The sequence below is a fragment of the Zalophus californianus genome, chromosome 6 (genome assembly GCF_009762305.2).
Source record: "Zalophus californianus isolate mZalCal1 chromosome 6, mZalCal1.pri.v2, whole genome shotgun sequence".
Classification (NCBI taxonomy): domain Eukaryota; kingdom Metazoa; phylum Chordata; class Mammalia; order Carnivora; family Otariidae; genus Zalophus; species Zalophus californianus.
In genome coordinates this window covers 66204003-66217430 of record NC_045600.1, presented here as the reverse complement: position 1 = coordinate 66217430, position 13428 = coordinate 66204003, and positions in this window count along the sequence as shown.

The window sequence follows — 13428 nt, the reverse complement described above, 5'->3', positions numbered from 1 at the left end:
TCTTTGGAATACTAGGCAGGATTATTTCCTTTTAAAACTCCTTCCAGGTAAATATGTCAGCAGCCACTTTGAATACTGCTATTGGAAAACCACTATATGTCTGTCAGGGGAAAAAAAGGAATCCACAAAAGAGGGGAAAAAAGCCACCATATGGAATTCACTAGACACTAAACCTCTTGTCCACCCAAATTACACCAGTCCTCACATAATAAGAAGACATTGCAGAGGCTGTGCTTTATGCCTTCCAGGCAGAGCTCCATAGCCAGCAATTAGTCTATATAGTCAGAGGCCAAAAAACCTTATTGTCTTACTTGCTGTATAATTATCTGTTATGATGAACTGTGATTCTAAGGACTATTGTCTTTACGCTTGGATCTGTGCGTGGAGTGGTTGTCTGGCTGAGACCCAAGAATGGACCTTCCTTTTAGTATCTCTGCCTGAGTGATTTCTCTGGTCTCTTCCTGGCTGGGTAAAACAGAGACTGTTTCTGCATGATTTCTTGGGTTGATGAGAAGCAATTATGCCTTAAATGAAGTCATTCATGTCTGCCATTTTGTTTGCATATTTTCCAGTGTTCACCTGTTATTAAACCTGTCTTTAAACTGTAAGCTAGTTTCAAGTAGACTTTTGTGTCTAACACAGTTTGGTAATCAGAGGAAAACAAAATAGATAAAATGTTTTCTGCACAAGTCACTCAAGCAAGAAATCTAATAAAGTGATTAAAATCTAAAATAGCTTTTAAGAATTTCCTGGGCATTTTTATTACTTTGAATATTCCTTCCATTCACTGAAAGATGGCAATTGTCTTAGCAGTCTTAGTTTGGAAACTTAGAGCAACTTTATCATCTGTTGGGAGAGAAGGACAGGGCAGAAAAAGGAGAAAATGTTAGGAAATCTTATTCTCATTGTCAAAATAGTTATGTTGTTCATTATAATATAAAAGTGATATGTTGGCATATATAATAAAAGGATATTGGAAGTATTTGTTTAAAATTGATTATATCTTGTAGATAAAGAGTCCATTAGAAAATATGGATTAAATATTTAAGGATTCTATATTGTAACTAGACATAATTACTAATTAAAAGTATATCCTAAAAAGCTTTAGAAACTAAAAGAATATTTTACATGGAATCGTATAGAGCAAACATTCTATTGTACACCTTCGGGTCTTAAAATATCTGAAACATAAAATATCTGAAAGCCATACTAGCTTATAATGCAACTTTAGATGAACTATAATTTAAAGTTAGAAGAGTTACAAAACAAAAATTAAGATTATTATCAATTTATCTAAACTAATTCATGTTTTATTAAATGGAGCTTTATTGAATAACTTTTTTCCCCGTTTTGGAAGTTTTTACATTTAGTTAGCTATTAGCTATTCTCTGTTAGTGAATATACTTTATAGATACAATTAGTTTTAAAATAAGGCCCAGTAGCTGAGCCAGAACAATTTACTGGATATTGTTCTAATAGTAAATACAACATGGAATTTTGTTGAGCAAGTTGCAGGTATAATTGATGCCACGATTATTTCATACTATTTATTCTCATTCATTTTGGAAAAGAATCTTTTTTTTAAAAAAGGATATAGACTTGAAAGCAATTTAATTTTAAAACAATTTCATTTTGTCTAACTTTAAAAAAAATCCAACTAAGCATGTGGGTTTGATTTTTGAGCTTCAGTGAAATAAGAGAAGACTTGCTGATGGTTTAAAAGTACTTAATTTATCACCACTGAACAGAAAGCATTTCCCCCCTAAAGAGGTTTGTACTAAGGTGACCTCTGCTGTTTAAAAAAAAGGCTTGCAAAAAACAGTCCCTTTCCTAAAATACTCAGTAATCCTAAATTACCAGGATAGAAGTGTATACTGCTGCGCCTGAAAGTATTTACTAAATTCATTACTGTTTCGATTATATATGTGATTTCTAAGCCTTTTTCCTTCAGAGCTGGGAAATTTCCTCTGTCGTTTACTTCCTTGCATTTTGCGTATAAATTCTGACTGACTGGGATCCCTGCCATTGGATTTTCTTCTCACTGAAGGGTTTTCTCTACTCCTAGTGGGGCAAAGTCATGACCCAGAAAAAAATTGATTCATGAATTCTCAGGGTATAAGTAAAGAAGAGAGGAAATATGCCTTGGCTGAGCTCCGACTAGTGACAATTTAAAACCTGTAATTAGTCTGAATTCAAGCTGCAAAAGGAATCTGAATTTAAAATTCATTAATTCGAACTGATATATTAACTTTAACAAACTAGATCCCTTATTTAAAGAATCATTTTCACAAGCTGTTGAGTTCACCGCTGGAACCTAAATTTTACTAATTTTATAAAATTTTTAAAGATGGTGGAAAGACCACCAGACTGTATTGCATCGTGTTTGTTCCACCTTGATAAATCTTTTACTGGATTTGCTGAGTATTCACATCCCAGTCCTCGGTTTTATTTGCACCCTAGTCCTAAATTTCATGTTTGTAAATCCCCATTGTCCTGGGGAGCACGTGTTCTTTAGCTATTTCCCCCCTGATGTTTCCAAGACCCCAAGTCCCCTTTAGCTAACTCCCTGACATTTCCATGAACCACACTGCTGAAATGTTATACAGTAATTAATGTTGATCCTAGTACACACTCAGCCTCCAGTACAAATTAGGATGGAAAAGGTTATCATAATATTTTGCTAGTCTATTTGGTAGATTTGAATTGCTCCCCGTGGGGAACAAACAAAAAAGAAAGGTGTTTTAAAGTTAGGCTTCAGAAGGAAAAACCTTCCAGGTAATAACGAGTCCTTGAGAATCACACACAGTTTAAACTTTTCATTCAAAAATAATTAATCATCCTGTGTCCGCATATTGATTATTAAGTTAGAACTCCCTCGGGACCAACGTGCAAGACTAGCAAGTGGGTTAGTAGGTACTGTCAATGGATGGGCTCTGGAATTCAGACTGAAACTGTTATCATTGGGTGGAGTTCAAATCCAGGTAGAACCAGCAGCTGGATCCTCTCCAACTGTCAGTCGTGTCTGAAAAACACTAAGAGACTAAATAATTTAGATTACACTATATTGACCTGTATAATTGTTTAAATGAGTAATGCAGCCACCAACTGAAAGAGGTCAACCATCTGTAGAGGAAACACAGAATTCAGTTTCATTTCCAAACAAACTTTTGAAGAGAAAATTGTTTTTTCTGTGGGAGGTAGGGGAAAGTCTGAAGACAGATTAATGGCTTCTCCCACTAAATAAAGGTTAAAGCTTCTGTCACTTATAGAATGCAACTTCAGTAGGAGAGAAGTCATAAGGCAGCTGGGCCAACCGCCACATAATCAGTGTAAATGGGTATTGTTTTGGGTAGGTTAAAAGGTAATTGGCTTTGAGAGTGCAGTATTATTTTATTATATGCCGTCATCATTCATTACGTATATGTGTGAGTACATGTGTATATAAAGGGAAAAGACTGGAAAGACTAGATCTTGAGGTTAGACTAACCACATTTTTACAGATGATAGCGAAATGTTTGTTTTAAATGCAACTCTACCTAAATCCTTATCTCTGAAGTTTGCTATAAATCAGGATTTGAGATGCATACATTATGCATCCAGTTTATTTTGAGAAAAAATGCCTATTTTAACTAGATTAACACATACTGATCAAACTCTTGGCATTCAGGCAGTTCACATCAAATGAAAGGCTGCAATAACCAAGTGCCCCTACCAACTTATTGTCCAGAGCCACAACTTTCCAATGGGTTACTTGCCAGGCAGAGTGAAGTTAATTACTGGATTTCTTCCCTGATCTTCTGTTCTCCTGCCATTGTACTTTAACAGGCTTCTCCAACCTCTTCATGGTATACAAATTATAAAAGAAGAGAATGACACAGAGGAAAGAGATTAAGTTCTGTGCGCCTATGAGCTAACCTAATTTTGTGCCACGAATTAAAAAATAACAGAAAAATCTTTACCATTGGTCTTTACTTCCTACCTACCTTGCTTGAGGCTGCATGTAGATTAATGTTTAGTAAATTCTTTCCTCAAATGCCTTTGGGTATGCTGCCCATCCATTTAACAAGAATATCTTCAGTATTCACCTTTGCATCATTAGTCATCTGATAAAACTTTTTATGACAATGATTCAATACATCAAGAAGATACTTGCATTGCATATGTGAAATGTTGAGCTTTTAAATCACTATTTATAGTCACAAATCTTTGCAAATTTGGGTAATATCCACATATTGTTACTGAAATGTAATTTTGGTAGCCACTGACTGATAACAAATGCTAATTGGGAATATCATTTTTAAATATCATTTACTGAGAGTTTGGTGCTGTGAGGAATGCAGGAATAAATAAAATACAGATACTACTCATAATTTCCTTTTAATATAATAAAGTTGAAAACTCCATTGACTTATAATAGACCCAGTCTGAAAACTATGCCCGGAACACACAGCCATAATGATACCAGTCCCTGTACCATATTCTCATGCTCTGACTTTCATGAATAAGCACTTTGTCCTCTCTCTCTCTCCGTCTCTCGCTCTCTTTCTCCCCTCAACCCTTTCTTTCCCTCCCTCTCTATCTCCCCCCTCCATTTTCTCTCTTTCTTTCCCTCTCATACACACGCTTACAGAGCTTTACATATTCCTCATCTGAGCCAAGTTAAATAAAGAAGAGGATAAGTAGGACTTCACACGGATTTTGTATTTGTTTGTGACTCCTGCAGGCCACCAATATTTCCCATTCCCTCCTCATTCATATTCCAAAAGTGAAAGCTGCAAAGGGTAGTGATTTGTAAAATATGTCCCAACTGATGGATATATTTCAACTAGAAGTCAATATATTGAATATTTCCATTGCATCAAGCAATCCCAAGAAAAATGAAAAACTCAGCAGTGGCTAAGGAAATTCAAATATGTTTTCCACTTTTCCGACATGGTATACCAGTTACACTGACATAATCTTGATACGTTGATGTCAACTTATTTCTGTTTTGGTCCAAATATTTCTCTATTATCTACTACAATATTCACCAGAGAAACTGGAAATAGAAAAAATAGATAGTTCCAGAACACAATTCCTGAAATGTTGTGCTGTATTTCTAAACATTTTTCTGGTCTTAAAACGAAATCATATTTTGTTTGAATACTGCTAATATAATCATTCTTCATTTCAACAGATCTAAGGCCCTTACCTCATCAGACACTGGACTGAATGCTGGGGATGTAGAAGTGAATAAACATACAGTCCCTGCTCTAGTGGAGCTTACACATTAGCGATAAATTATGGAAATTATTAAGCCCCTTTAAGGAAGGAGAGCCAATTTTTAAGGAAAAAATAGATAGGTTGGGGATATACATCATCTAGATCAGCACTATCCAGTATGGTAGCCATTAGCTACATGTGGAAATAGGAGGCTATTGCAGGTTTTCAGGGAACATGACCTGACAGTTTTTAAAGATGACTGTGGCTTCTTTGTTGAGGATAGAACAATCCTGGTTTATGCCAATTGTGTTGAGACATTATTAATAGTGCTCTCTCTCATTCTCAAAGATGCCTGTTTGGTTAACAACTATATGGTCACCCTATAGGATGAGGCTATAGAGGTGACCCAGTAGGACATTGATCCAAGTAGTTTGGATGAAGACAATAGCAGTGAAATAATATATATTATGCACAGGAAATTGATATCTTTATCACATAATCCTGGGTTTCTTTTTATTCTTTTTTTAAATGTTTCAATTTATTTTTATTTTTTATTATTTTATATTCCTTCTTTTTGTTTTTAATTGGGGCAAAATGCACATAACAAAATTTGCCACTTTGACCATTTTCAGGGTGTGCAGTTCAGTGGCATTAAGTACATTCATAGTGTTGTACAACCATCACTACCAGTCATCTCCTGAATTTTTTCATCTCATAAAACTGAAACTATGTACCCATTGAATAATAGCTCCCCATTCCACCCACCCCAGACCCTGGCAACCACCATTCTACTTTGTCTCTATTGATCTGACTACTCTAAGTACCTCATATAAATGGAATCCTTTGGTATTTATCTTTTGTAGCTTATTTCACTTAGCATAATGTCCTAAAGGTGTATCCATGTTGTAGCAAACATCTCTTCAAAACTGCTTTAAATTCTTTTGGGTAGGGGCACCTGGGTGGCTCAGTTGGCTAAGAATCTGCCTTCAGCTCAGGTCATGATCCCAGGTCCTGGGATGGAGCCCAGCTCTGGCTCCCTGCTCAGCGGGGAGTCTGCTTCTCCCCATCCCTCTGCCCACCTCAACCCCCATGCCCACGTTCATGCTATCTCTTTCGCCCTGCACTCTCTCTCTCTCTCAAATAAATAAATAAAATCTTTAAATAAATAAAATCAATTATTTTGGGTATATATACTCAGAAGTGGAATTGCTGGATCATATGGTAGTTCTATTTTTAATATTTTGAGGAAAGACCATACTGTTTTCCAGAGTCTGCACCATTTTATTTCCACCAACAGTGCACAAGGATTCCAATTTCTCCACATCACTGCCAATACCTGTTACTTCGTTTGTTTTGGGTATTTTTTGTAGCCATCTTAATGGATGTGAGGTAAAATCCTGTGTTTCTTAAACTCAATTAGCATATCCAGATTCAACATGGTATATCTTCCTAGAATGTCAAGTTATTGCCAAGTGTTGGGTAAAACCTATTTTTGTGCTTAAACAGATTTTTTGTGAAATTGAATATATTTTGCATAAGAATTTCTCATATATATTTGTAAGATAAAAGTTTCAGCAAGATACTTCAGTCCAAGCATGGTCCCTCCCTAGGTCTCCTTGGAATGCCAGTTCGTTCTTCTCTCTTTTTTGAGGTGTTTGGGTGGAAGTTTGTGAAGCAGTGGGAAATTTGTTCTTACTAATACTCATACCAATTAATATCAGCTAATATTTGAATCTATGGTTGACCAAATATCTGATATACCTGATATGACTTTTAAATATTTGACTTTTTTTTTACTGGAGGTAAGAAATGGCTGTCATGCTAATTGCTAGTAACTGTGAAGATCCACAAATAATCTGAGAACTACACTTTGGCAAATTCTTCCAACCTAATTCTTCCTCTGTTTTTTTCATGGAAAAAAACTAATAACTATTATGTTATTAGTTTTTACTAATTAGTTATTAGTTATTATGTTATTAAACTAATAACTATGTTATTAAAACTAATAACTACTAATGTGTCCTAGTTTCCTTATTTTTATGAAGAAGCATGTTGAAAAGTAGTTAAAAGAATGGCCTCTGAAAACATACTGCCTAGTTTTAATTTCAGCTCAGCAATTGGCTAGTTGGGTGGTCTGGGTGGACTCAGGCTACTTACTTACCCTCTTGTGCATTTAGTTACTTCACCTTTAAGATGTCAATGCATGTAAAGTATTTTGAGCAGGATTTCAACTAATGTTCATTATTTTTATGATTATTTTAATTTAAATTGTATTTAAACATATATATTTCAACCAAAAGACTAAATGTATGTTTTCTGATTAGTCAACATTAATGTTCACTATGGTTATGAAAATTTATTATTTCCGCTAATGGATCACTATATAGGTAAATAAAGATAAACATAAAAGACATCCACATTGAAAAATCTCCAGATTTGTCAATCAAAAGCTTTGACTCAATTAGAAGCACAGATGAAAAAATTATTTCAATCCATTTGATTTAGCATTACTAGAAATTATCCAGATTGAGAGAACATTTCATTTGATTCATCATCTCTAAGACAACTCACAACTGACACAAATGAACAGAATTGTTTATTTCATCAAAAAATGTGGTATTGTATAGATGTTTTACTTTTTTTAAATATTTATTTAGTTATTTATTTACTTATTTATTTATTTATTATTTGAGAGAGAGAGAGCACACAGAGGGACAGGAGGAGGGAGAAGCAGACTCCCTGCTGAACAGGGAGCCCAATGTGGGGCTCAATCCCAGGACCCTGCGACCATGACCTGAGCCAAAGGCAGACGCTTAACCTACTGAGCCACCCAGGCACCCCTGTATAGATGTTTTATATGGCTGTATTACACATTAATCTACAACCAGTGTATAAATGCTTACTCCAATACACTATCATCTGAATTAGAAAAGGACATTTCAACTCTACAGACATCATGATACATCCTCATGTATACACCCAGAAAAGCCACTGACATTGAGCTAATAAATGGCCACAATAATTCAGTGACTTATCACAAAAATTCACATTTAGTTCTCTATTGACATGACATAATTTGTGGCTACCCAACCATTGCTACAAAAGAACAGCATATCATTATTATCAAAATATGAACTTAACACATCATAATGACTACATCTGAATTTGTTTATTAATGAGATGAATATTGTTTTATATGAAGATAATATATTTTTGGGAGGTCATGCAGTCTACAGTAGCCCTGAATACATCCTTACCTGTGAATAATTTGGCTAGTAAAAATGGTAGTTACAAAAAAAAAACCATTCTCCCCAATTTTAAATATAAAAATATAAGCCTTAAGAAGTTTTAACAATTCAGGGGCACCTGGGTGGCTCAGTTGGTTAAGTGACTGCCTTCAGCTCAGGTTATGATCCCAGGGTCCTGGGATTCAAGCCCCGCATCGGGCTCCCTGCTCGGCGGGAAATCTGCTTCTCCCTCTCCCACTTCCCCTGCTTGTGTTCCCTCTCACGCTGTCTCTCTCTCTCTCTCTCTCTCTCTCTCTCTCTCTCTCTGTGTCAATTAAATAAATAAATAAAATCTTTAAAAAAATTAAAAAATTTAAAAAAAGTTTTAACAATTCAAAAATAAAAAACAACAAAATATTAATTAAGCTCAATATAGTTTTCTCAGAATTTGACCATGTTAGTTTTTAATGAAACTAGATACAGTAATATATTTAGTCCAGCACATAACAGCCAGAGGTAGTATACAATGGCATTTGTAGATAGCTATGATTCAAGGAATTGTATTTCTCATTGATGACTAGCTGTCAGGAAAAAGATTTAATGTGGAAGGGAAGATCCAGTCAAAGGCTCGTGGATGATTTTCAGTTGATTCAATTCATTAACTCATTCATTCATTAAATTGACATAATTCACATACCATAAAATTCACTTTTTAAAAGTGTACACTTCAACAATTTTCAGTATATCTACAAAGTTGTACAAACATCACCATTATCTATGTTCAGAACATTTTTTTGTCACCTAAAAAGGAATTCTTTATCCATTAGCAGTCACTTCCCATTCCTCAATCCCCCCACCCCTGGCAACCACTGATAGGATTTGCCAACTTTCAACATTTCATATAAATGAAATCATACAATATTGTGGCCTTTTATGTCTGTCTTCTTTCACTAGCATAATATCTTTAAGGTTCATCCATGTTATAGCATGTATTAGAACTTTATTTTTTTATGACTGAATAATGTCCCAAGGTCTGATTTATAGGATCAGCTTTCAATTCCTGCAAAAAGGCAGCTGTGATTTTTTTTTAGGAATTGAAATAAATCTGTAGAACAATTTAGGAAGCATTGCCATTAAAATAATGTTGACTTTAAATCCATGAACACAAGATGTCTTTCCATTTATTGAAGTCTTCTCTAATTTCTTTCAACAGTGTTTTGTATTTTTCACAAGTCTTGCACTTCTTAAATTAGTCCAAAGCCTTTATTCTTTTGATACTATTATAAGTGGGATTGTTTTCTTTTTTTAAATTTTATTTTATTATGTTATGTTAATCACCATACATTACATCATTAGTTTGTGATGTAGTGTTCCATGATTCATTGTTTGCATATAACACCCAGTGCTCCATTCAATACATACCCTCTTTAATACCCATCACCAGGCTAACCCATCCCCCACCTGTAAGTGGAATTGTTTTCTTAAATTGATTTTGAAATATTCATTGCCAGTGTATAAAAACACAATTTTTTATATATTGTTTTTGTATCTGGTAATGTTGAACTCTAATAATTTTGTTTGTGTGAATTCCTTAGGATTTTCTGTATAAATATCATGTCATCTACAAATAGAGGTAGTTTTAGTTTATGCTTTTCAATCTGCATGTCTTTTATTCCTTTTCCTTATCTAATTTCCCAACTATAGCCTCCCGGAAAAAAAGTGGAATAGAAGTAATGAGAATGGATTTTTGCACCCTAGGGACAAAAGATTCAGTCTTGAACATTAAGTATTATGAGTATTACGTTAGCTGTGGGTTTTCATAAATGTCCTTTCCAAAAGCGCTTTTTCATAGATGAGAAATTTTCTTTCTGCTCCTAGTTTATTAAATATTTTTATCATGAAAGGATGCTGGATTTTTGTCAAATGCTTTTTCTACATCTATTAAAGTGGTCATGTGGTTTTTCTCTTTTATTCTATTAATATGGACTATTACATTGATTATTGAATATTGAACCAACCTTGCATTCCTGACATAAATCCCACCTGGTCGTGATGTAAAATCCTTCTTATATGTTGTTGAATTAGGGTTGCTAGTGTTTTGTTAAGAATTTTTATATCTATATTCATAAAGAATATTGGTCTATAGTGCTTCTTTCTTGTGATTGGTTTTGGTATCAGGCTAATCCTGGGCTCAGAATGAAGTAGAAAGTCGTTTTTTCCTCTTCTTTTTTTTGGAAGACTTTGTAAAGAATTGGCATAATTCATCTTTAAATGTTTGACTGAATTCATAGTGAAGCCATCTGGGCCTGGACTTTCCTTCACAGGGAATTAAGTAGTAGTAGCTGCAGTAGTAGTAGTTGTAGTAGTAATTCCATATTGTTACTACAGATCTATTCAGATTTTCTTTCTTTCTTTATGTCTATTTAGTTTTGGTGGTTTGGAACTTTTCTAGGAATTTTCCCACTTAACGTAGTTATATAATGTGTTTCCAGGCAATTGTTCATAGTACTCCCTTATAGTTCTTATTACTTCTGTAATATCAATAGTAATATATTCTCTCTTCTCTTTTTTCTTCATCAGCCTACCTAAAGATTTCCCAATTTCGTCAGCCTTTTCAAAGAACCAGATTTTGTTTACATCAATTTTTCTCTATTTCTTTTTTTATTATGTTATGTTAATCACCACACATCATTAGTTTTTGATGTAGTGTTCCATGATTCATTGTTTGTGTATAACACCCAGTGCTCCATTCAATACGTGCCCTCTTTAATACCCATCACCAGGCTAACCCATCCCCCCCACATCCCTCCCCTCTAGAACCCTCAGTTTGTTTCTCAGAGTCCATAGTCTCTCATGGTTCGTCTCCCCCTCCGATTTCCCCCTTCATTTTTCTCTTCCTGCTATCTTTTTTTTTTAACATATAATGTATTATTTTTTTCAGAGGTACAGGTCTGTAATTCAACAGTCTTACACAATTCACAGTGCTCACCACAGCACATATCCTCCCCAATGTCTATCACCCAGCCACCCATCCCTCCCGACCCCCACCACTCCAGCAACCCTCAGTTTGTTTCCTGAGATTAAGAATTCCTCATATCAGTGAGATCATATGATACATGTCTTTCTCTGATTGACTTATTTCGCTTAGCATAATACCCTCCAGTTCCATCCACATAGTTGCAAATGGCAAGATATTGTTCTTTTGATGGCTGCATAATATTCCATTCCGCTTCTTAATCCATTCATCTGTTGATGGACTTCTTGGCTCTTTCCATAGTTCGGCTATTGTGGACATTGCTGCTATAAACATCAGGGTGCACGTACTCCTTTGGATCCCTACATTTGTATCTTTGGGGTAAATACCCAGTAGTGCAATTGTTGGGTTGTAGGGTAGCTCTATTTTCAACTTTTTGAGGAACCTCCATACTGTTTTCCAGAGTGGCTGCAACGGCTTGCTATCCCACCAACAGTGTAGGAGGGTTCCCCTTTCTTCGCATCACTGCCAACATCTGTCATTTTGTGACTTGTTAATTTTAGCCATTCTAACTGAATTAGGGTTGCTAGTGTTTTGTTAAGAATTGAGGTTTTGATTTGGATTTCTCTGATGCTGAGTGATGTTGAACACTTTTTCATGTGTCTGTTGGCCATTTGGATGTCTTCTTTGCAGAAATGTCTGTTCATGTCTTCTGCTCATTTCCTGATTGGATCATTTGTTCTTTGAGTGTTGAGTTTGATAAGTTCTTTATAGATTTTGGATACTAGCCCTTTATCTCTATTTCTTTCCCTATTCTCTAATTCATTGATTTCTACTCTAATCTTTATTTTCTTCCTTCTTTTGCTTTGGGTTTAGAGGTCCTTTTCCAGTTTCTTAGGGTACAAACTCAGGTTATTAATTTGAGATCTTTGTTCTCTTTTAATATAGATGTTTACTGCGAATTTTTCTCTAAGCACTGCTTTAGTAGTATACCACAAGCTTTGGTATATTGTATTTTTATTTTCTTTCATCTCCAAGTATTTTCTAATTTTTCTTTGTGATTTCTTCTTTGACCCATTTGTTACTAAGGAGTTTGTTGTTAAATTCCACATGTTTGTGAATTTCCCCTACTTTTTTAATTATTAATTTCAAATGTCATCTCATTGTGGTCATAGAGCATACTTGGTATGATTTCAATGTATTTAGATTTATTGAAAATTGATCCACTATATAGTCTATCTTGGAGAAGATTTCATGTACACTAAAATTAATGTATATTCTGCCATTACTGGGTGAAGTGTTAAATAAATGTCTGTAAAGTCTATTTGCTTTATAGTATTTTTAAAGTCTTCTAATCCTTTGTTGATTTTCTGTCTAGATATTCTATCCATTATTGATATTGGGGTACCAAAGTCTCCAACTGTTATTGATGCCTTGCCTATTTATCCATTCAATTCTGTCAGTTTTTGCTTCAGGTATTTTGGGCTTCTGTCATTGGGTGTATATATGTTTATCATTGTTATGTCTTCTTGATGCATTGATCCTTTCATTATTAGAAAATGTCCTTCATTATCCCTAGTAACAATTATTTTCTAAAAATTTATTTTGTCTGATATTAGTATAGTCACTCCAGCTTTATTTCAGTTAATGTTTCACAGTATATTCTTTTATATTCTTTTTACTTTTAATCTTTGGAATCTTTCATTCTGAAATATGTCTCTTACAGACAGCGTGTAGTTGGATTGCATTTTTTAATTCATTCTGCCAATCTTTGCCTTTGGATTGGAGTATTTAATCCATTTATATTTAATGTAATTACTGATACGACATGATTACACATGCCATTTTCCTATTGTTTTCTATATGTCTTATATCTTTTTTCATTCTTGTATTCACCCATTATTGGCTTTTTGTGTGTTAAACAGATATTTTCTAGTGTACCATTTTAGTTCAATATCACTTCCTTTAGTGTATATTTTTGAGTTATTTTCCTTAGTGACTGTTCTGGTCTTTACAATTAATATC